A 25,585-nucleotide genomic window follows, 5' to 3' on the forward strand; every position below is an offset into this window, starting at 1 on the left:
AATAAAGCAAACTCACTGGTTCCACTGAACAAGCAAAATGATAGGCTAGATATATTAATTGCTCTCCAGGCAAGTGTAAATTATATCTCCTTTATGGTGCCTCTATAGTCCCATCTGTTTAATGGTGAGAAAAGCTCCATCTTCACAGATCCTCCCCTTCACCTCCTCCTCCCCATCCTTTCCACCTTGTAAAAGCATGCCAGATTTTTCTTCAGAGCATGAACTGAAGCCGAACAGCATAATGAACTTCATCAATGGCTTTACATGTAAAAAAAAAGATCACGGATTAAAGTACTAAGACCTGATCCAACTGTTATTGAAGTCAATGGGAAGATTCCCATTGACTTCAATGAGAGATAAATTCAGCCCCCAGGGACTATGAAAAATCAGCATTTAGTCACACTGGTTCTCAGCACACAAAACTCTCCTCTTAAAATGACTTGAAAGAAATGCTAGAAATTATTCACTGAAGGTGTACTTTTCACTTAGGTGGACTAATGTAATTATGGTTTGTATGCCAGGTAAACACAAAGGGAAGAGACTGAGAGAATACGGCTATTTTTACTGGGCTGAGTTACAAATATTTTGGAATCATCACGCTGCTACACACAAATAAACACACACACGCAAACACATGCTCCCTATAAAAATTACCTGTTCTCATTGATCGCCCTTGGAACTGTGCATCCTATAAAGGACACTCTAGGACTTGATGTCATTAATGATACTTTAAACAGCTCTTCTCATCTGCCTGGTAAATATGTAAATTACAATTTGCCATAATAATTACAAATGCACATTTCTAATTATTAAACATTGATTTCTACATAAATACCATTTCAGATACCAACAACGTATGACACAGATTTGCAATCTACTGACGATTCAAAACCAAGGCTGCCATTGCAGCTTTCACGCTGCTTATCATTTGTCCTCTCACCCACTTTACATGTGCCTTGCCATGAGAGGAACGCATGAATGATCTTAGTTTGCAGCCTTTTATCTTCCCTGGTTTATTTTTTTGGCTTTAACTGTACAATAACTTGCCCAGATAATAAAGAACAAAGTGTAAGTGAAATGAAACCAATAGGGCTGCACGCAGTTTTAAAATAAGACTGCCTTAATTGCAATCATAGAGGCATTCCCTGAGCTCAAATCCTGACTGCTCCGTGGGCACGGGAGGCTGCCAATGAGGGCACCTCAGCAAGGGGGGAAGATGCAGGGTGTCACTGCATCCACCTGGGGTCCCCCCGTGACTGTCAGTCCAGTGGGGTCACTACCCACTGTGGGGTAGGGTCCATCTTCTGTCCAGTGACTCTTTGAAGCAAAATGGTTACAGAGAGAGAAAAGTGGACTGCAGGATGCCCCTTGTCCATGGGCATGTCCTCACCACGAGGCTGTAAAGTCAGGCACCATCTGGTTTACTAAGTGGTTCATAACTTCCTAATAGGAAGGCTTGAGCAGGAGAAGTCAAGAGTAAGGTTCCCCAAAAAGCACAGCTGAAAGGTTTGTGGTTAGATCATTTCTCCTCAAAAAGAGGGGGCATGAGTTTCATCCCTTTCAGCCAGAGGTGAGAACCCAACTCAGGTTTTTCTACCCAGACCAAGTGGTCTCACTGATGGAGTTTTATTAAAAGACCAGCTCAGTCCCTGACTGATGTTTTACATAGTCCAAGATTAGAAGGGAAATTGGGGTCGTGAATGCCCCAGTCACAGTGGTGATTGGATTGCAGGTTAGGTAGTAAGTAGGAGAGATGGGGACATTCATTTTCGTCGTGCCCAGCTTCCTTCTGTGGAGCTGGGCTTTAGTCATTCTACACTGGAAATAATTATTAATGAGGCAGATGAGGACAGTGCTACTCACTGGACTGGGAGTCAGGAAATGAGAGGGCTCCTTATTTACTGTCTTTGTAATTTTGCATACTCTGATGGGCTTCCTTTGGTTCTGTTTCCCACTCTGTTGAAATGGATAATGGTATTTTATGTTCTAGGGTGAAGTAGCTGAGATTCCCAAATGGAAATCACTGATACAGCTGGTGTACTTCATTTTCATGTCTAATTTTAATTAGCATTCTAATGTGCCATCACACCTGGGCCTTTTGCTGCTGGATGCTCTCTAGATGCACTATTATCTATTCTCACTAGTTAATGTGTGTGTCACAGTAGTATTTAGCAGCCTCAGGAAGGATTCTGGGTGTATTTTTCTTATATGCAAGAGTTTTATATCAAGCTCTGAATAGGATGACAATCTTTCAACTGTCAAACAGAAGCCCAGATTCAGCACAGCAATTAAATCAGAGCTGAATAGGCCCTGCCCAAAAGTCTTGCCTAACTTAAGACTTGCTGTTAATAAAAAGCTATAATAGCCTCTATAAAATATTGTAAGTTATTCCTATGGGATTATATTTCTTCTAACACATTTGGGATGAGAGCACCTGCCAAGGTATAGTTTTGTGGTCTTTTGTCACGGTCCTTATTTTGGCAGTTTTCTTATAAGTATGGGCTGACCAATTAATTAATTTGTTATAAACCTTACAACAAAGCTTTAGAATTTGAGTAGATCTGAATTATTAAAGGAAACAAAAACCTGATAACTTTAAAGAGGCATAGAGCACGAAAGCAAAGTTTGACACAGAGAACAAAAGCAGAGTGTTTTGTCCACCTGTTACACTGAAGCCTGCATTGTTAGTGGACTTTAGAGGAGGGCCTAGTTAGTGAAAAATAACCATCTCTAAGGTAAATTGTCTTTTTATTATTCTTTTTCACTCTAATTCTTACGTTTGGGATTTATCAAACCATTTAAGCCTACTTTTTCAGAAAGTTATTTAGAGGTAAACATTTCCTGCACTGAACTAGGGATGCAGAGGATTACTACCAGGCCATTCGCATGCACCATCCCACATGCCCAGATGAACTCCGTGCATTTGAGGCCATAGGCTTTGCCGGCTGAAGCCTTCTTGGAAGCCTTCCACTCTGAAGTGAGTCTCCCTGCAGCAGCAGGAATAGCTAACGCGTGTCGTGTATAAGCAATGATGACTGGTAAGAAAAGCATTTTCTGGGAGTTTAATGATCAGTTGGGAGTGTTCTCATCCCCCTATCTGTGCTCAGCTTGGCACTTACTGACAGGAAAAGCCTTCCCCATCAGGTATTTTTACTGTTGTACTTCATGAAAAAAATGTAAAATACAAAGATGAAAAAAAGATTGGCTCTGCTTTACTAGTAAAAATTAAACTCCAAATGCAGCAAAAAACAAATAGTAGTAAAAGCAGAAACAGGACTGGACCCAAGGCCCTGGGGACTGCAGGGACCAGAACTGGGAGGTAGGAGAGCTGTTGAATATAAAGAGATTTTGCAAGCTAAAGAAAGAAGGGAGAGAAGCAAGAAAAATTAATCAGGGCAGCTGCAGGAAAAAAAGACTTTTTGGTTGCTTGCTTCTGATCAGTTTTGTATGAGTTGCTATTTGTTATTAATGCGTTATTTTGTCCCATGTTCTACAGAACGATCTCAGGCTCTTTACAGCATGTGAGCAAATGCAAGAGTTAGGCAGACTTAGAAATATGATGCAGTTATTAAACTACTCTAAAGAAACATGACGAAATGGATGATTTTCTAAGTTAGGTATCCTTCTAAATTAGCAAGTCTATACCTTATAACTTCCCTATATTTTTTGGCACTGCTTCCTAGGACTATTCAAATCATAATTTGTACAAGCATATGTAAGATCTTGCTTATGCTACAGCTTCAAGGATGAGGAAAATGAGAGAAAACCCTGCTGACCAGAGGGGATCCGCGAGGTGAAGCAGAATATTGGTTAGTGTATGCGAGGGCACTTTGGTGGTTGTTTCTAGAGACAGAAAGCTGTCCTGTGAAAGCAATCTCTCACAGGTACAGATGGAGCTAGTTAGAGTAGGCACTTCCTTTTATTGTCAGGACTTATCAAGACATTTAAGAACCAATGTGGGAGTTTCTCCTCAGATACCACTCCTGTCAAGTTCAGTGCAAGGTCAGCCCCAATTAATTTTGCAGGACTGTGCCCATAATGAGAGAGGACTGCTTCTCCAGAATTGCTGATTATCTTTTCAAGAGTCTGCTTGCTTTTGCAGGTAAATATTGAAGGATTTTTAGTGGTACTTCACGGATGAACACACACACTACTTTAAAACTGTAAGGAACTAGTTAACTGAAGACACTGTTCTCCACTTATATACAGAAAAGAGACTGTGATACACAATCAGCCATCGGTCAGCGTGAAAGAGAAGGTAAACGCGTAAAAATAAAATACTCCTGTAAAGGGTTGTTAGGAGCACTCAGCAGATTTCACTGTGACTTCATGGTGTTTTCTACAGGAATCCAATACTGTATTGCTCCACATTAAGGGAGAGATTTACCATTTTAAGGGCTCAGTTTCCCATAAAGGAAAGGGTAGTTCAAGTCTATTTAAATTTATCATATTTTTCCATAAAAGAAAGCTGATCAAAGTAAAACTTGCTTTACCATCCCATTTTAAAGACAGATTCCCATCATGTTCTGGAGGGGAAGGCAGTTTCCTTGCTAATGCAGAAGTATTTCTTGCCCTTGAATAAACCAGAATGTTCCATGTTGTATCAGAAAAATTGTGAAATGTTTAGTAAAGTCTGCTTCCAAATGACAGCCATGTTGTGGCACAGACAGGTATCTGGCAGTCCCCAGCCCAGACTGGCACTCTCTTTTGAATTTATAGCCATGCCCAGCACTTCAGAAGGAGTTTTGCTCAAGTTGGGATTGCAGGATCAGTCCCGTGACTTGTTTGGAAACAATAAATTAGGCTGGGTGTCATGCTTCCTGGCTTTAGTGAGCCTGTATCTGTTAGTACCATTTAAACACTACCCCACTTTAACCAGTCAGATAAATCATCAGCTTCGTGACTGGAGCAGAAACTACAGATATGACAGAGTACCCAAAACAAGCCATGAACTCTCCGCAGATATAAATTGGCATAAGTGCTTTCATTTCATCACCCAAGGATTTCACTTGGAATGGCTTAGCTTGAGATTTTTTGTTGATTATTTATTTTGCGTTCAAAGCATCTGTATGAAGCAGAGAGAATATGAAACCTAGCAGGCAACATTTAAATTTGGGAGGTCTTTTTTTACAGGTTTGTGTGAAAGTTGTGCTTTGTGCAAAAGTGGGTGTTTAGGCTCTGAAGTTTTCTCAACAATTTCCTTACTGGTCTGTAAAATCTCTTGAACTCAGGCTGTAAATCAGCTATGTGTTAGGCTGAGAGTGCTGGCAGTGAAAAAAGGCTTTCATAGCAAGTGAGATGTGCACACTGTTTTCTCTGAAGAGAGTGGGGCTTAAACATGTACTCAGTTGTTGGGTTTGGGTTTACAATTATTACAGGTCACTATAACTTTTATTAAAAACATATAATATAATATAATATAATATAATATAATATAATATAATATAATATAATATAATATAATATAATATAATATAATATAATATAATACAATAAAACTTTTCCATGAATGCTCTGTATCCTTAAAATATCCATGCAGATGTCTGAGCATTTGTAGGTTTCATCACCAACTCGAATACATGTTTAAACACTACCCTTTTTTCATTTTTAAAACGCCCATTGTACATATTGTTGCAAGAAGTGCTGTAAAAGCAGCATTCCAGGCCACAGCCTGGCTCCTCAGGAAGCCACCAGCACATTCATGCAGCTTTTCCCCCATCATGGGTACTCCTGTCACAGCGTATTGGTAGGTCAGAGCCATGGGCCTCCTCTCTAAACTCGTTCCTGTAAACTGTGTAACAGGGGAACTTCAGCATCCTTTGGCTTCCTGACATAATCAGTTCATTGAATCTTACTTATTTGTGAATGTGCCTGCCCCAAATGGACTGCTTACAAAACCGTGTGTGTGTGTGCGTGTGTGTTATAATCACCGTTCTTCTATTACCCTAGTCCAAGACTTGTCCTTATCTCTCATGGCACCTGCTGCATATCTCCCAGAGCTCAACAGAAGGGTTATTGGGTGAAATTTAGCGGCCACAGGAGATGAAATGAAATGAGCTAACAGTCATCAACTATTATCATCATGGTGACTGTTAGCACCACAATTGCCCATCAGCATAGTCATCACCTATTTTCCAAATCTCCTCTTTGGTTGCTACAAGAGTCTTTGCCCTTAACTCTTGAGCTCAGTTCATTTTGGTCCCAATTTTCCTTTCACTTCCCCATGTGACCTTACAGACTCCAGTTCAGCTGCACTTCATTTGCACTAATGAACAGAGAGTTGGGCTTTGAGTCCAAGTTCTCAAAGACCTTTGGCCCAACATCCATTTACACTTATGTGATAAGACACCTAAATATCTTGCAAAGTAGGAGGGGTAAGCATTCTCTCATGGCTATCCTTCCTTCTACTATGGCATGGATTATTTTAGACTTTACATGTATGCCTTATTCTCACTGCAATTTGTGAGGCCACGTTTCCATTGATGTAAGCATTAAACCAGTGGCAGGGTTACAGCAGACCCTAATTATATTACAGTTTAATAGGGAAACAGATTATGTCAAGTGGGAAGTCAGCAACATATTTTTGGAGCACATCTCAAAGTTCACACGGTGAACTGGAAACTTCCTTTTACTGGAATATTTATAGTTTGTTTGTTTTAAACTGGAAATATCCTTTCTGTGAGTGTCTCCTGAGAGCTATTTGGGACAAAGACAGTGTGCAGAGCATCAACCACAGCCATCAGCTGAAAGAGATCTGGATCCTACTCCTTTTCAAACTCTCCTGTGATGGATTAGGATGGCAGCTTTAGAGTGGACAAGCTGCAGTAACCTCAAGCAATGCAAATCTCAAACTCTTTTAGAGAAAACCCTTGCCCTGGGCTACAAACACCATGGCACCCAGATCCCCTGTGTGCCACAGTCAGAAACCTTTGTGTTCCTATGCACCTCAAAGTTTCATTTCTGCATAAGTGCTTGTCTGCTGCCCAAGTAGGCTATTCCCAGTGGGTTCCTGATACTAAATCTTCCCCTAGGTCCTCTAAGGTATATGTTTTCTGATCATGCCTATCCTATGCAGCAGGAGTGAGCGCCTGCACAGGGTAGTCATGCCTTTCTTTCAAAGACTGGGTGTCTTTTAGGGCACTTGCTTCAAAGAAGGGAGAACAAGGATCAATTTCTGCTCTAAAAAAATGCTTGCATAAAATCTTCGAGCAGCCCTGGGAGCGAGGACCAGAAACAGAGTCTTCTCCCGAGTAACAGCTGTCCTCTATCTATTTTCTTCATGGCCTCGGCAAGGAGCATGGAACGTGCTCCTCTCCCCATCTATAGTCAGATCAAAAGAAATATGAGATTAAACATCATTAGGCAGTCAGTGGAACTGAACCTGGCTCCTACATATCCCTACTGAATCCTCAAAGGAAGCAGCGCTGCCTCATCCTTCCACCAGCATTTGCAAGAAAAGAGCAATGCCTTGCTAAACTGAAAATAAGAGACCAAAGCACAGGCAGAGATCTCAGGTTTGTGCACCTCAAGAGGACAGAGGTGCCTCCCTACAGCCCGGGGGGCAAGCGGTCCCCCATCTCCCGCTGGGGAGTCTGAGACACTGCCTGCACACCTTGGTGGCTGATTTGGGAGCTACTTCAAGAAGTCTTCCACATGAGGATCAAGATACGTAAGACAGGGGACCTAGAAGTCAGGTATTTCTGTGACTAGAATTTGGGTGGCTGAGGTTTTATGGGAACTCTGTTGGCTCCTGAGCCTCTTCAATAAGCTTACATTTTACAGTAAGGACAGCAATTATTAACGAGGTGTGAGAAACCGCTTTGTTTTCTCTTGCGATGATCCAAGTGCACCACCACCAGGGACAACTCTCTTTTAGAAAGCCGTGGGGAAATGTTTAAAAGGAGAAAGTCTCAACACCTCCATAACCATCTAATTAGAACATGTAGTGGGACAGAACTATCATGTGAAAATGTCACTGATTGATTTAGCAAAGTTCAGTACACCTTGTAAACAAAAAGTATATTTCCATCCCAATGTAAAATACTGGTTTGAATTTTTCTGGAAATATCAAACTCATGTTGATAGAAAAATGAAATAAACACATTAAAAAAAATAATTCATCTCTTCTTTGAAACATGCCACCTTATTCTAAAATAACCATATTCAGCCCCGCTGATACTCAAGATATTAAACTATTTCTTTCTCTTTCCTACTAGAAAATGAAGCCACTCAGGCAAGTAACCACAGCATTGGAGTGCTTCATTTTGTTAAGTTTGATATAAACTTGTTTTATAAGATACTTTGCCTATCAAATGACAGGAGGTCCTTTAACATAAACACCACTGCAATTTTATTACATGAATGAGGTTGGTTTTTTACTCTAAACAAGTGTAGGAATTTGCAAATCCTGACCTTTAAACACTTTCATGCATGCTTAATTTTAATTGTGCACGTAATCTCAGTGAGTCTGGTACTACTCATATGTTTAAATTTAAGCACATACATAGGTGTTAGCAGGACTGGGCTTTGATATAGCACAAAATCTAATGTCTAGTTTTTCAGTGTTAAAATTAGTACCCTGTTAAATTCAGTTTTCTAAGAGAAGTCGTATGAAACAAATTATAAAAAATAATCCATATCTAACAAATATTTTAACTGATATATATATATAAGGATAGATAATATTTCTAAATATATATATAATTTGATATATAATATTTCTAAAAAGTACTGAGAGTCATATGGGGGACCTGACACATAACCTTGTGGAATAAACCCTTAGAGAGACGGCTACTGAGGGAGGAAAAATCTGGAAAACTTTTCCAGCCCACAGACAGGAAAAAGCCATGTCACCCCACGCTGGAGCCGTCTGTCTCTCCTCACACTAACTCAGCCCTTCTCAGCCCGCAAGCACGTGCTGGGGAGCCATCGCCGTCCCAAACAGCAATATTTGCCATTCATCCAAGAGTTTCCCTGAGTATTTCCTAATAGAGCTCATGTTCCTGGCAGGTCTGCTCGCCTTTGCCGTGATGGTGGTCTGACATTAACATCCATGCTCCCAAATCCCTTGGTAGCCGTGGAGGAGGTTGCTTGTGGTCTCCGGGCTGCCCTGTGGTGGGATACGGCAGCAGCCCGCGCTGCTCCACGCAGACCGAGGGAAGACAATGCCACCGGGGCTCATCCAGGTAAGAAATGGGATGAAATTATTTTCATTGCTGCTGGCATGGGTACGCACTCCCAATTCTGTTTTCTGCTGCTTATTCAGAGTAACATGTTATCGGTTATCACCAAGATAGCTATTCTTATTATAGAAACATTGGGCCTTGTTATAAGATATACGTACTCTGAAAACTCAAAAAATTAGTATCAGCTAATTTTTCTCTAATTCAGAAAATAGGCTACATCTTGATGGCTCTGTTGACTTTTATTTGCTTTCCAAAATCATAATTATTTTCTATACTGAGTAATTGTCTGTGAACATTTTGTTTGGGAGCTCAGCTTGAAAAACAAGCTAACAACAACAAAACCCAACCAACCAGTAAGGGCAAGCAGCACTCACAAGATTTTATCGGTTACTTCCAGCAAATGCCCCTCGGTGCCTATTTCACTCTGCTATTCTGAGTTAATTTGCAAAGCTTCGGCAAGGAACAAAGGTTAAATACTTGGAATTTGCACAGGTTGTATGTCAATGCAGAATGCTGAATAAATGTTACAAGTAAATGGTAGTTCTTCCAAGAAGGAAAAAGGAGGGGCACTGGGTGCAGCTGCCCTGAAAACCATTATAAGAAGAAAATTCCTCTGGAGCCAAGAGGGAAAGCAGGAGGTGGAAATGCAGAGCATCGCAGGGGTACTGCTTTCAAGACTGCTTCATTAGGGGACTCCAGGTAGGTGTGGAGCTGAGCAGAACTATTTTACAAACATCTCCTGTAATGTTTTACTGTAAGGAATAACACAATATACGCCTGTAGTACAGGAACCTGCTCTGGTAATACTGGAGTACATTTGAGCAACCTGAGCTGAGGGTTGAGCTTTGGTAGTTAGGGATATTGGTAATTAAAAGCAGTGAAAATAGATGCAAACCCAGTGGCACAGCATGCTACGGAGGTGGATATTTGTAGTCACAAAACTACAGCCCTGGATGAGCTTATAGCAAATCAGATTAAATTTGAGATTGCTGAATTGTGCTGTGGGAATCTATTTCTGTTGATGGGGCTCGGATTGTTCTGCTTTTGTTTGGTTTGGGTTCTGCTGGGTCATTTTATCAACGTGTGTCAAATACGTTCATGCTGGTCATTGTAGTAGCAGTTGCCATTCCAAGCTATCTCCGCACAGCAGATGCATTGCATCTCCTAGTAAGTTAGAGGTGGGCAAGCCGAGGGAAACAGAACCAGTTTGTCCACCATTGTACCACATGAAAACCATAGCAGAGAAAACACAAAACCTCGAAGTCTTGACTCTCCTGGCAAATGGGGAATGTTCTCAACGCACGGTACTGTGGAAACCTTTCCTCCTCCGGCCCTCCCCTGCCACGAACAACTTTTTTACCAGTTCTGGTCCTCATCCAGCTCTGAGAGTCAGTGACGATAATTTCAGCATGCCTTGTCTGGCCTCAGCAGATTTTCTCATGAATTAAAAAAACGGGGTGTGACGTGGAATTTTTTTCTGACTCCTATGAATACGTCTCCTGGAAAACATCCTTTGAACGGTTCTGCTATCGGCATGTATTTTCTGCATTTCACTCTCTTTCCCACTTGTATTATTCTGGTGTTTTACAGGAAAGTTTCTAACTTGTTATTTTCAGTTCTAGTACTCTAGGAAATTGTAGCTACTTTGTGTTAGTATTTCAAAATTAGACTTCTACCTTCACGGGCTAGTCCTGGGAGAAACTAAGCGTCCTCAGCTCTTACGAAACCAGTGATGTTCTGGGTGCTCAGCACATTACTGAATAAGGGCTCATCGGAAAGATATCCAGCCAAAGTTGACAAACTTCTGAATAAAAAGTGCCCCGGTTTCATTCAAAAGCTACTTGTAAACAAAAAAAAGTCCGAAAAAATTAACCTACTTCTCAAACTACTTAAAAAAGTCCTGAGAAGTCAGTAATTTCTAAAAAATTCGGGGAATACTTGAAACAAGTCATCACCACTAAGATTTTATTTTAGTATTTTTTTTCTTATGGCTTATACATTTTGTAGTTACTTTTTCTGCTATTTCTTCAGAACATATTCATTGTAATTCTCTGTACTATTATCACTCGCCTGCAGTTAGATATTTTTATTACGGAGACAAGATATCTCATCGTGGTAACAGCGCTCCATTTTACCCTATCCTTATCAGTTTTCTTCTTTTGTGTCATTCACACACACACAGAGTTCAAAATATTTGCGAGATGACCTCATATTTTTTTTGTTGTTGTTTCATTTTGATCTTGTTTTCCTGGCTGAGAGAATGTGTGTCACTTGTGTTTTGAAATGAACTCTGGTAAATACAGCCGCTTCTTGAAAAGATCACTGCTCTCATTTGAGCACGACTTTGCCATAAATATGCAAGTGGGAAGAAAACTATGAAGGCTTCTTGTGCGAACTACCCACGGGCTCAGTCTTCTCCCCGTTACGGCACAGTGCTGCTTCTGGATCCTTCCTCGCAGAGCACACGACCTACCTCACGGCCGTACATGACACTGAGTGCCAAAGAAGGATAATTGTATTATAAGACTTTTTAATTCCCCAACTTACTTCAGCTGTTATCAGCAGCTGGTTACTTCAGCTAGCTGATATGCCTCGGTGTCTTGTAAACATTCGCTCTAGTATTGTGCATTACTCATAGTTGGAAAATCACTTTGACTCCTGTAACATAATTATGTTAATGTCAAATGAGTCACAGGGAAACAGAAAACTTGTATCAGAGCTGCACCTTAGTGCCAGTTTCTGAATGCTCCCGTTGGCACAGCAGAAGTAGGTTAGGGGATTTAGGGGGAAAAACAACTTTCATTTAATGAGTGATGTGAAATTATGATAATGACTCATAAGGAAGCTTGCGTGACAATCAAATTCAGATTCACTGAAATATAAAATTGCTAAGAGAGTAACCTGTCTGATTATTTATAAGAGTAAGAATGAAAAATACTAAATTTTTAAAGAATGACTTTCCCGGGAAAACTGCACAAATATCTTTTGCACATAAACAGCTTTTGACATCTATTATTTAGTTCCAACGGCAGTAAGTGATTTATTTAAATTGACATCTTAATTAGATTACATTTCAGAGTCAATCATCTCCAATGTTTTATTAATTCTACCTCTTTCTTGGTTTAGTTAATGCAAGTGATCATTTAGGGAAAAAAAACCCAACTCCCTTTTAGCTCACTTTTGGATCATAACGCAAAAAGCCGGAAGCTCTTCAGCAAGCTAAAAGTTCTTGTAACGTATCTTGTCCTAACTTGAAGCAGCTGAAGGGACAGTAAGGGCAGAATTCATTCCCGAGTTAAAAGACACGGGGGACACCCATCTGTGACACGCTGGCTCTCTCAGGGCTAAGCTGCAGCATATTCTTTTCTGTAATATACAGAGGCAAGTTACTCTGGTATTTGCCTACCAGGATTTTACATGCTCAAACATATATCAATATTTCCACATGCCAGCCTGATGAATAAGATACACCATCTGAATGTAAATGGAACCTTTTCTCTTTTTTTCAGGTGGCTGAAACATCATTCTTGGAACACAAGGGTTTTAGTATTCCAACAGATCCCACTCTGCTATTCAATAAGAAGGCTCAAAACTAAACAAAAAGGCAAAAGCCGAAATGAAAATCACGACCAGATAATTTAAAAGGAAAAAAAAATAATCACTTAGGGCAATGTATAGAAAATCAGTGCTGGTAAGTAACTGCATTCACATTAATGTCCTATTTGAGAAGCTGAGGAGACAAGACTTACATTTCTCCGGGAGCTCCATCTCTCTGAGCATTTCCCCTTCGTCTGCCCACTGCTCACCTCACGCCTTTTACTGACTTTCTCCCCTAGAAACTCGGTTAATAAATTAAATCTCACATGCCCCCTAAGAAACCAACTGCTGTTACTAAATCGAGTGGGAATATATAAGGTCATGCCATAGGTGACTAAGTGGACCCCACGTTTCCCTGCGAGCCATGATCTAAATACGATGCCACAGCATCATCCCGACCTCAGGCTGAGCGAGGGGCTCCCTGCGCCCCGCCCGCAGACGGAGGGACAGGGACAGGGACAGGGCCGGCGGCTGGCAGCCCTCGCCGGAGGGGCTTCATCGGTGGAAAGCCTTTACTGTGGTTTTTGGTGCTTCTGCGTTACGGTTGGAAACACACGGGGAACACATGACGGGCTTCGTCCTCTGTAAATGAGCCGTGGCTGACGAGGGATGCGCACCCCTGCTTGGCCCCAGGGAGGCCGAGGGACGCTGCCGCCGGGCACACCCGGCACCCCTCACCCCGCCGGGCCGGGGCTGCGCGGCACCCGCACACCGGGTAAGCGCCGGTGCCGCGACCCGCCGGACCCAGACCCCCACCAGCATCCGAGGCCCCGTCCCCTGAACCCCCTAGGAGACACCGGACAAGTCCCCGCCGCTTCGGGCCTGACCCCCCGCCCCGGCGGGGGCACCTTCGCCGCCAGCCCCGGGGACGGCACCTGCCCCGCTCCCGCCGGAGCGCTGCGGGCAGGGCCCCGCGGCCCCCACGCCGGTGCGGCACCGGGGGCTGGGGAAGGGCTGGGCTCGGCGGCCCCATTCTGCGACCCCCCCCCCGCCCCACCGGCTGCCCCCGTCCGTCAGGGCCGCCGGGGGCGGGGCTGGGGGACGCTGCCCCTTTAAGGCAGCGAAGCCCCGCGCCGCATTCCAGCGCCCCCCGCGCGCACGGCGCGTCATCGTTCCGGGAAGCGGATGGCGTCATCCCGTCCTCCCGCGGCGGTTGCCGGCGGAGGGGCGGAGACTTGAAACAAAGGAGTAAAAATAGAAGAGGAGGGCGGGGCCGCGGACGCGTCGGCGGTGACGTCCTGGCCGGGCTAACGTCCCCCGGCGCCACGCCCCGCCACGCCCCGCGCCGGCGCGTGCGCCCGCCCTCGGGTTATTTATAGACACTCCCGCCGTTGGGCGAGGTGACGTAATGCGGGCGCTGCCGCTGCGTCGTACGGGGCTGTGCGTGCCGCGTCATGTCACGTGCGTGGCGGTGTTTACAGCGGGCGGCGGCCGTTGCCGCGCGACCGGGCGGGGCCGGGCCGGCGGGCCCAGGTGAGGAGGCCGGGCCGGCCTGCCCGGGGGTAGTGGGGCCGCTGCCCACCCTGGCTGAAGGAAGGGAGGGAGAGAGGGCGGGAGGAGAGCCCCGGCCCGCTCTAGCCGCGGCCCGGCCCCGTCCGGTCTGGTCCAGCCCAGCCTTGACCGCCCCTCGGAGCGGGGAGCCGCCGCCGGGGCGCTGAGTGTTGCGGGTAGTCACGGCTTTGGGTCGTGGGGGACCAGCAGCGCTGGCGGGATTTATAGCTGTTAGAGGGAGGAGAGGCCGTCGGTCGCCTTTATTTGGCATCGGCGAGGGAGCCCGCGGCGTTGTTTAACCCCCTTTTGCGGGGTGCTGTGTGAAAGAACAACTCTGTCACGCTGAGGGCGAGAGGAAACCATGGTGCTCCTCTTCTTCCAGTACTGCGCTCTCCCAGTAAAGAGAAGCAGTGTATTCCCCCGGGGGATAGCTTCTACGCCAACTGTAACACGACATTCCCCGCAATTAATTATTACATAAATACCACGTCGGGGATGCCATTTGTGTTAGTCTTTCTTTTAACTACAGCAATGACAACACTAGTGTATATCTAGAATCTCATAAGGATGCTGTTTCATTTCTAGTCTGGTTGCCAAGTCCGTTCCTATCAAGAACAGCCCGAGGATGCTCTGTGGCCGTGTATTCTTGCTGTGAAAGATCAAAGTCTAGGAGTGTTTATACTGTCCTGCAGGAGCTGGCCTTGGCTCTTTTGCCTTTTTTTCTACGAATCAGATAATCCGACATTTAAATAAAGCATTATAATGATTGTAGATTTGAAAGGATATTGGGCCACATGTGCAAGCTTTTAATAGTAGTATTTGGTAGACAAGGCGTACCCGCTTGTTATTGTAACCCTTTGTATTTCTAAATGTGGTATTATAAAGCTGCTGGATCTTTTTGATCCCTTCTGCATGTGCCTTTTTTGAGAAATTGTGCATAAAAGTCAGTAAGAGTGTGTGTGTCTCCCAAAGCTGTTGCTTTCTGTAGGCAGACCACGCAGCAAATAGATCTTTAGCTTGGGATGGCATCTTCTCAGGTTGATTGAGCTCAAGGAAAATGTGGTGGGCCATGTGAAACAAGGAACTTGAACTACACCAACTGAAGAAGGTAGATATTCAGCCATTTGGGTGTGGCACTGCACTAAAAAAGGTAGTTGAAGAGTTGCTGGCAATCCTTCTTTTTCAGTCTTTCATTATGATAAAGCAGCCTGTGTTTGCAGAGGTTGCATATCCAATTTGAAGGGCTTTGTTGCGCAGTGTAATGATAGCATGGTGCAGCGCAAACTTAAGCTAAATATGGCTGTCACAGAGCATTCCAAGGGAAAGTGGTATGGTTACTAAAGAGTGGCTGTGCCTTTTATGAGATCAAATTTTATAAAGGAAGAGAGGAGAGAAGTGAACAAGCTTTCAGGAATACGGGCTTTTTTCCTTCATCTGCTTTAAAAAAGAAATTCCAGAAACCTGTATCAACAGATTTGTGCTGTTCTCTGTCAAAAAACTGGATTACTTCATCAGCTTCTAGAAATCTAATAGCTGTTGCTTTTCCACTAACTTGTTTCTGGTTACATGCTACTATGAGTACACCTGTCAAACAGAGTGGTGTTTGGACCAATATACATGTAGTTGTACAATTAGTTGCTCTAAGTGCAACAAAACAGCCCCAGCATATATTATCAGTTCTGGAGATAACATTGCATCCCCTCTGAAGGGGGCTTTTACAATGCTTACCTCACTATTACAAGGATGACTGTATGCTGACAGGGAAATGGTCCTTTGAATGAGCTACCAGAATACGATTGCAAAGCTTACTGTAACTCTAAAAAAAAAAAAAAAAATCTGTACTGATTGTACATCTCTGCCTGTGATGTACTATCCTATACTAGAACCTCCATGGAAAATAGTTGAATAATCCCCTTTTCCTGAAAAAAGTCCTATGCCTTGATATGAAGCTTTCGCAGAATTTTTCATTTGCCTGTCGTAGCTTTCAGGTGGTGCCCAGTTAGACACAGCCTTGCTGGAAGTTGGTGAGTACTGAGCAGAATCAGACCGTGTGTGAGTCTTGCATAATAAATGCCCTCTACAGCAGACCTACCGCAATCTATGGATCCTACTCATTCCCATCCCAGAATGTGACTTAATTGCTCAATATACTGAATGTCCTCATGGAAGTTACTGGGATAAATCTGAACAGCTGCCAGGCATTAGAGTGGCTCTCACAAGCTGAAGGATGGAAATAGCCAGTCAGCAGCTGGAGAATATTTTTGCAGAGCAATCCAAGTGGACTGATAGAGTGCCTCCAAGACATAAGCCCAGAGCTTAACTTTTTAAACTCAGGTGGACCCTTAAAAAATGTGGTTTCAACAGAAACATAAATTTGGTACTTAATTTTGACATTATTCTTCCTGTCAGCCCTCTGCTTTCACACAGGCACTAATTAGCAGCTGTTCTTTAAATTCCATGATGATTAAGGCCCCTCCTCACTTCTAAGTGCTAATTACCCTTTTCTCTGAAAACAAATAGTTTTTTAATGTAATCAGGGTATTTTAATTCTTGTGAGACTTACGAAGGTCCACGTTCTTTTAACAACTTCAATCTATTGATCTGATTAAAAAAATAATACATTTTCTAATGCCGTCTATGTCTGGAACCCATTTTCAGGGCAGACTAGAAGGAGTTTCTGGTGGAAGTTGAGAGAGAGAGAGATGTATTCTCTGACTCAACAGGGCTCTTTGTTTTCAAGCAATAGAAATAAAGAGGATCTCTTCTGAGTTTCCTTTAATTATGAGCCTGAGGGTAGAGGGAAAGGAGGAGTGATTTTTGTTTCTCAATATGATGTTTGCTGCCTGGAGGAGTTGCTGTTTTGTTGCTAAATTATAATTGCACCTTTCCTGTGGCTATAGAGAAGATTTGGCTATGTTACACTTGTGATTTGTGGTAGTCTTCCTTTTTCTGTGGGAGCTCTCCAAAAAGGTAAATGGGAGTTATATCTGTGACTTAAACGCCCTGCTTTCTCTTCTTCACAATCATAAGGATTTCCTTTTGTTATGAACCAGAGCTGAATGTCAAGTCAGTTCTTGCAGTCTGGCTTTTTCATTCTAGAGAAAACATGATACATTTGAAATGTATTTGAAATACCATTTTCTCATTAGATCGTTCGTTAGGTTATGCAAGGTGGAGGATGGCAGTTACCCTTAAAGCTATTTATTACATTGTGGTTGTGAATCTAATGAGGAAAGATGGAATTCAAGAAGGGACATGACAGAAGTTTTTGTAGAAGTGGGTATAGTCTGGATGATGAAGGTATATGAGAAAATTAATGTTTAAAAAAAGTTTACAAATCCCTTAGTGTGTACAGTTCTGCTGTTACTTATGAACAGTCAAGCATAGGCACTACTAAGTCAGTACCCTGTAGTTTTCTTCATGGGAATCTCCTGTTTTTCTAGCAGCACCAAAGTCAGGAATTCATGGCTGAGTGAATTCTCATTTTGAGAAATGAAATTATTTTGTTTGATTCCTTAGGTGATCACTTCCTTTCTCCGAGCAAGTGTAAGCAGAACTATCAGTGATCCTGAGCCTTTTTCTTTTCAGGTAGAAAAAGTAGTTAGGATGTGAGCAAGAAACTTAAGAAATATACAGTCTGCCACAGGGTGCTTTAGGTAAGTCATTTAATGCTTTCTGACAAATACAGATAATACATTTTGTACCTCATAGCAACGTAGTGAGCATAATGCTAAGACTGTTTATCATGTAAATACCTAAGATAAGTAGAAACTGCACATTAAAGGCCTAAGCTGTTTTTCTTTGACCTTTTACTACTTTCTGCAGAACAATTACTGCAGCATCTGTAGAACTGAAACAATACTGGTATTCATTAAATCTGCTGTAGTCTAATAGTCTCACAAATAAATTTATTCAATTTGTGACATTTGCTACATTACTGACAATTTGCATAACTTATTAAAAGAAAGGTCCCTTTTTTATTTCTGTCCTCAAATCCTGGTAAGATTTCACAGCATTCATCTCTAAGAAATTTTGTGATAGTTACCTGTGAATTAATCATAAACTTTAATTCATATCAGAAGGTTATCATAGCTTTTCATTTAACATTAAACTATTTCATAAATCTATTAATTTCTAATTGACATTTTGTCAACTAGTCCATTCACAGGGTCAGTGCAGGATTGTTACCTGGTAGTGTTTATCGTGATGCAATGAATTACATAATTTATGAACTTTTTGTTGTTGTTACCACTGTTTTACCAACAGTGCAACTTGAAAGTTTACATTAAATGTGACTCACAAAGTTCAAAAATAGATTAAACATTATTGCTGTGTTCTGCATTCTAATCCTTCCTACCCTCACCTCCCTTCCCACCCCGAAATCAAAGTTTCCAAGACCGTAAAGTCAAAATGTTTCACATACATCTTCTTTATGCAGCTCGGACTCTTTGAAACTTCTGTTCTGTTTGTTTCTTCCAAAACTTCCTGGCACTTCCGCCATATCCACTGATTCTTTTTTTGTTTGCTTGTGAATGATATTTGCCTTTATCTAGGACTGCTAGTGGTCTGTAACTCTGGTTTTCAATTGTTATTAAAAAAAAATAATTCGATAACTTTATTAAATTTACAAAGAAACAACTGTAGTATACTGTAAATCACAGTGGGAAATATATTTTGCAAAGCAGGAAGAGTTGTGGAAAGAAGTTTAAAAAAGTTAAACATTGTTTTCCCCAAGGGCTCCCGTTTTCCTGACTGTTTAGATTCATACATTCTTTGGAACTTGGCCTTTGCTTTGGAATGCCTTACTAAACATGAGAAGTTGCAAATGGACTCAATAGATGATGACTACCATTTTGAAACTTCCACAAACAGGGCACTGTGTACTGTGGAACATTTATGTTAAGTGAGCACAATGCTTAGAACTCCTTTATTACTCATTCAGTTGAATGGACAGCAGAAGGAAAACCATGCATGAACACATGTCGAGGCAATATATTTAAACATTATCAGCAGAAACGCACCACACAATTTACACTGGAGGAGAGAACTGCTGCTTTGTGAAAATTTAATCTCTCATTTCTTTGACTTTTGCATGTTTAAATCTCAAATTTATTTTTTTTTTTAGTGAATGATTCTGCCGTGGTATCTTCTTTCTGCCTTACATTTAAAAGTAATGCAAATACGATAAAGCTGTTTTTCAAGTGGTCCTGTCCCTGCTGAACTCGGTGGCAGTTCTCACTATCTGAAGTGATGCAGGACTGTGTGTGTAGGTTCTTGGATGGGAGAGTTTGCTTGTTCTTGGTTTCCTTTCTTCGTATGGATTGATGTGTGACCAAAAGCCGCAGTTTTGGCTGCTAAAACACACAACCTACACAATGTTAAAAGTGAAGATCACTTTCAATGTCTGCTCCTTTTCCCCCTAGTACCAGGTATGTAAATGGTATTTTTGGTCATTGGTTTGTGTTTGAACTCGGATAACTTCTTATATCTTTGTTGTTTTAAGAAGGGTCTTCTAAGGCTTTCTAATTAGCTTTTGCCTAATTTTGCTCACTTCCTGGAACTGAGAGATTTCCCACAAAAGCTTGGTTCCTCCCTCTTCTCACTAACTTTTGAAAATGCATTTCAGTGATACAACATGCCTAATTATAAGTTGATTATTTTTTTAAGATTTTAAATTTATAAGTAATGAAGTGTTTTTAAGGGCTGAGTTGCACACTGTTTCAGTGTTATTCAAGACTCTACTGAAAACGTATTTTTATTTCACTTTCACCTAATCTCTCTTTGTTTTATTCACATTTTAGGAAAATGAATTGCAACAATTTGTCATGGTAGCTTATGTCCTAAAAGCCCTTTGTAATGCAGAAAAAATAATGATTTTTAATCTTTGTGCTATACTAAAAATGGTACTTAAATATAAGTCTGGTTTTGCGTTAGCTTTTGTAACTTGGATTGCTTTTAATAACTGTGATTACAGTGTAGTGTCCTGCCTGCCTCCTGGGCACTTAAGCTGTATTTAGCGCAATCTTTGTAAGGGCTTGAAAAAGCAGATAAAGAAATCCAGGTTTTATTCTTTTGCTGCTTCATAACTGCTGTAGAGTTTTGTTGTTTCGTGAGTGCTGTTCTGCTTAAATGCTAAGTTATTTAGCACTGGAAAAAAAGCAGTCTTCAGCTGTTGAAAATAAGAGTATATCTGTAATAAAGGTTATTATGATTATTTTTTATGCTTGTTGTCATTTCTTTGAAAAATATAACTTCAAATCTAAAAAGGCATAGGCTTGTTTATTTAACGATCCCTTAGAATATGTTCCTGTGTCACTGAGATCAGTGATAATGGGATGAGCTATGAATTGATTATTAAAAGGTAAGATTTTTAAGTTCATTAAGTTTAGTACTAGTGGATAATATTCTGCACTTAATGAAGTAGAAATTATCACTTATTTCAGAAGGAATTAGGATGAGGCTGAATTTGCTGAAAAGGTCTGTTTTCATTCAGACTTGGAATATGAGGATTATCTGTTGACATATGTATTTAAACCAAACTGGTGTGAATACAAACCAGATGTTTCTTGGGAACATTTTATAGTACGTTTGAACCATAAAACAAGGTGACACATTTTTTTAAATCAGTATTTCTGATTTTGCAATGAGGAAATGTGCATTCTAAGATATGGTATTCTAAGTGTTACTTTGCAGATTCTCATCCAGTTACGAATAGCAATCTTGTACAATATTAATGAAAATCTAGATACAAAAGAGAATGGGTATCTGTATAAAAGAAAATAAATCATGTTGACCCAAAATGAATAAGTTCTCTTCTTAAATAAATTTCAGCAATCGTTTTAAAGACCAGGTTAAATGTCGATTTCCGTATCTGTTCTCACTGAGTATGAGAGGCTATCAGCCAGTAGCTGACGATGTCTAGCAAAGAATCTAGTACTGCAAAAACACTTCAGTATTCTTTAACTGTATTTACAATACATAGTTGCATTGCTTTGGGGGTACCTTATTGTTATAAAACTTCTGCTGTGCTCTTCCTTCTCTTCCTGTAAATCCTCCAAGAGTGACAATGGAGGTAATGTATGTCCCCAATCATACAGTCTCTTCTCCCCTCATGGATGTGCTTCACAAGGCCAAGGACGTGGTGAGACAGTGCCGTTTTGAAGCTAATCCTTTCCCTACAAGACTTGGGTTAGCTGCACCTATAGGCATAGGTCTGGTACTGGAATGCATTAGTGCCACAGGTGTTGATTTATATTATTTCTAGTAACAGGAGTAAGGCAAGTTACTTAGGGTTGGGTTTACATTTTCTTTTTTCCCCCCCTGCTTAATGTTTCTTAAAGATGAGCTTGACAGTTTCTGGTTTATTATAGTACTCTGGCATTCGTAACAAACTTTATTGTGATGATATTCTTATTAAAAATAAGATCTACAATTTGGACAATTAATTGCTATGAACTGTCTCTTTAATGTGTTGTAGAGTTAACTCTTGATTCATTCAGTTATAGGAGTTTTGCTGTTAATATGATTGGGAAGATGACTCTCTAATGGTCTTTGATTTTGCTAAATACTTAGATTCATAAAAAAGCATTTATTTCTCACAAAATTGGATTATAAGTTTATAACAGAATGCAGTAAATTAAAGGAGGGCAGTCACACAGAGGAAGAATTTTTTTCTGCACTTTCTTCACAGTCTCCGTTTGTTTTCATTGTATGATACAATACGTAGAGAACATGTTGAAAGCCACTTGTGTCCTTCTTTGTGTAGCTTTGGATACCTTTTCTCCAAAGCTTAATGGTTTGCGAAGAAGTCTTAAAACATCTGACACTGGAGGTGACCTAAAGTTCTGCAAGTTACACTGACAATTGTGTTAGTGAAGTATTCCATAGCATTTATAGCAGTATGTCCTTCCTGCTTGTATCTGCTTTCTGAGAACCTCCATTTTAGCATGTTGAATATTAGTTCATGTTCTGATAATACAGAGTATGAGCTGTACACAATGTTTCCCTGTGTACAGATGGGTGCAGACTGCAATCAACTTTACAGAGACCAGATAGGTCATTTTCTGAAATACACTATGGATGTCTCTGCCATCTAGTCCTGCACGTGCAGAGATACCCAAGTTCTGAACAAGTTAGTGGCAGCCATATGTCATGGCATAGTGTCTTGTTTGGGTCTTTGATGTGGCACAGTGCTGCTGTGATTAGTTGAGTTCATGTTGGAACTGCGGCCGAGACAATATGCAAGCTCATATTACATATTATAAACTTATCTTTAACATTTATGAAACTGGGAAGTTCTGGTTTAGGAGAGGGTAGAGGCAAAGAACATGTTGTACAATATGCTTATACTGTTCCGTTGAGATAAATTTGGTAAGAACGTAAACTGGCCATAAAAGTGTAATAATAACTTGACCCTATACCCTGAACTATAGGTATGTAATGTGTAATACAAAAATGCGGTTAGGCATTTATGTGCTTCTGTGGCTTTGTCATTATAGCTCAGCTACACAAAGGATATATTCATTCAGCAAACAGTTGAGACTGTTTTTTTGTTTAGGTTTGCTCATACATTTTTTCATCTGCATGGTGATGTTAACCCCTTGCAGAAGGGCAAGGGTATCTTAATATTGGTGAATAATCTATAGGCATTAGCAGATGCGCCAACATATACAGGTCTCCAACAATGACAAGGTTTTTTAGCATTGTTTGTGAAGCCTGGGTATATAAACTCTAACCATCATGAAGCTGAAACAGCTGCCCCATTTACTGGCAGTTGACTGTGAGTGTGCAGCAGTATGGGAATCTGACATATTGCCTCTGAATAGTCAGTTTGGGAACTTTAGTCATCCTTATTTAGCACATACCCAATGGTTCAATATCAGCTGATTTGGGGTTGGGTTTTTTTTTTTTGCATCATGGCTTGTTTGATCCAAATGCTATTGAGGGCAGCACAAGTCTCTCTATTGACTGAGATTAGCTGATCACTGTATGACATAATAAACGTGTATTGATTAATTCACTGGAGTTCCTAATATGCACACACACATAATGGAGGACCATTAGTGGCCATTGTCACTGTTATTCAGTATCCAGTAATATCTCATCTTTATTTTCAGGATGAAACCCTCAATCCTACACAGTATTACAAACCAACCATGGAAACAAAAAGTTCTTGCCACATAATTGGAATAGTAGGAGAAACATTTTCTAAATTTGGAACTTTCCCAAAATCATGCTCACAGATCCATGTGACATGTTACAGAAGTTGCTGATTTCATTGTTTGGTTTTTGAACATGACTTTCAACTTGTAGGCAGCTGAAGGTTGCTGCAGCCTGTAAGCAGAAGGGCACAAGGGGCAGGGTGTTGCGTAGTGAAATGTTACTGTGACTCAGCTGTTGCTGAAAGTAACACTCATTTCTTTTCTCCTACTTCCTCCTGATTATCAAGAAATGCCCTGCAGCACTGGAGCAAAGGAACATTGGCCAGTTAAAAAATACATTCGAAACTTACTAGAAATAGCAAACTGCAGAAAAGTAAAGCATTAACTAGCAGCGTTCCTTTCTTGGCTATGAATTTTGTGGGTATTACTCATGCTACAGTGCTATTCCTAATTTTAGGAGCAAATGTCTATCACTTCTTGTGTATAGATGTCATAAAACATTGGGCAAAGGTGAAAACTTTGTTAAGATATCCCCTGATATAATTCAGCTTCGCTATAAAGATATTGGACTGTAATAGGAGCACAAGTGTTCTGGGAAGACCTAAGAGAAATTCTTCCACTGATAGCACGTGTCTTCCATGCTTGGTATGTGTATCTTGGTATCAGAGATGGAAAAATCAGTAGCATCAGGACAGGATGGGCACTCTTCTCATGCAGAGCTTTGATGTGGATGAGAACTGGTGCTCTTACATTCCTTGAACAACTGTCTGTAATGTAAATAGCATAGCATTAAATAGGTAGGTTCGTGGGACTGCTCTTCTTCATTAAGTTTGTCTCTCATTTCTTTATATTGCTGTGGACCCTGATTTCTACTTTGCCCCTCATACAACAAGAATTCCAAAGCTTCCACGGCAGCAGCCCCTATACCTCCCTTCCAGGTTTGCCACAAGAAAATGGCGTGGAGGTAAACATAGGACATGTTTAAGAAAAGGCTTCTAAAGTAACCAGAGATACACTAACAGGATTATTTTCTTGAATCTTTAGCCCATCCTCTGTTTCTGAGAAGAGGAATGCCTGGTCAAGAATCACAGGATTATATAGATTGGAAGGGATCTCTGGAGCTTGTCTAATTCAAACCACCGCTGAAAGCACGGCCTACTTAGATGAATTTGCCCAAGGCCTTGTCCAGTCAGGTTTTTAGCATTTCCAATGACGGAAATTCTGCATCTCCTCTCAGTAACTTGTTCCAAGGTTTGACTGCCTTCATGGTGAATAATTTCTTAATATCTAATCAAAATTTCCCTTGTTGCAACTTGTGGCCATTGCCTCACCTAGTGCAGTCCTTTCACTGCGTGTTTCTGAAAAGAGTTTGACTTTATCTTCTCTACACCCTTCTATTAGGTCATGGAAGACAGCAGTAGGACTCCTCATGGCCTTCTCAAGGCTGGGCAAGCCTGTTTCTCTCAAGAGTGCTGCTTTAGTGCTATTTAACTCTCCTCTGTAAGGTTGAACGTACACATCTTGTCTTTGGACAAAAGGTTTGTTCTGTCTTCAAGGCATTTTTGTAAGATTCCCAGAGCAGTAGCCGAAGGATCACTAAAAAGCATCAAGACAGGACGGTATATTGGGATATCTTACATAAAAGTGTCTGATCTTTACAATGGGGAATAAGAAAGAGGCAAGGCTTGATGCTTTGCACAAACAAGGACGGTCCTGTTGGCTGTCATTACAGCCAGACACAATGACATAACAAAATTGCTTGAATCTCTACGCATCCACCTCCCATTTTGTTAACCTCTAGGCCTCAGCTGATTGTCTAACCCTCTGTGTTACTCTAAACTGAAGCCTTAGCATTATCCTGCTTATTCCATGTGTAGAAAAAATAAAATGTCTACCCGCTTCTCAATAGATAATTTCTAACAGGTATTTGCTGGATAGTATTCTCTTACTGAGGATCTGAAGTGCCAGCTGCTTGTAAGTTTTTTTTTTTTTTAGATTACCTTACAGTTACATTATGTAGATTACCTTATGATTTTGAAATAGCACACACAATATACTAGGGGAGTCAGGGTTTTTTTGTAATTCTGCAAATTAATTACTCGGTCACCCATTTGTATCATTGCAAAGTGCTTTGCCACTTTGAGGTCTGAT

General features: G+C 41.2%; 1 long non-coding RNA gene across 1 annotated transcript; it reads left to right on the top strand.

Annotated features, from left to right (window-relative positions):
- Positions 1–14,154: 14,154 nt before the first annotated feature.
- Positions 14,155–20,494, top strand: LOC141740581 (uncharacterized). The gene is made up of 3 exons (XR_012586072.1): positions 14,155–14,255; positions 17,862–17,929; positions 19,399–20,494. It is a non-coding gene; the product is annotated as an uncharacterized LOC141740581 (long non-coding RNA).
- The last annotated feature ends 5,091 nt before the right edge of the window (positions 20,495–25,585 follow it).

The sequence above is a fragment of the Larus michahellis genome, chromosome 3, assembly GCF_964199755.1.
Source record: "Larus michahellis chromosome 3, bLarMic1.1, whole genome shotgun sequence".
In the NCBI taxonomy this organism is placed as follows: Eukaryota; Metazoa; Chordata; class Aves; order Charadriiformes; family Laridae; genus Larus; species Larus michahellis.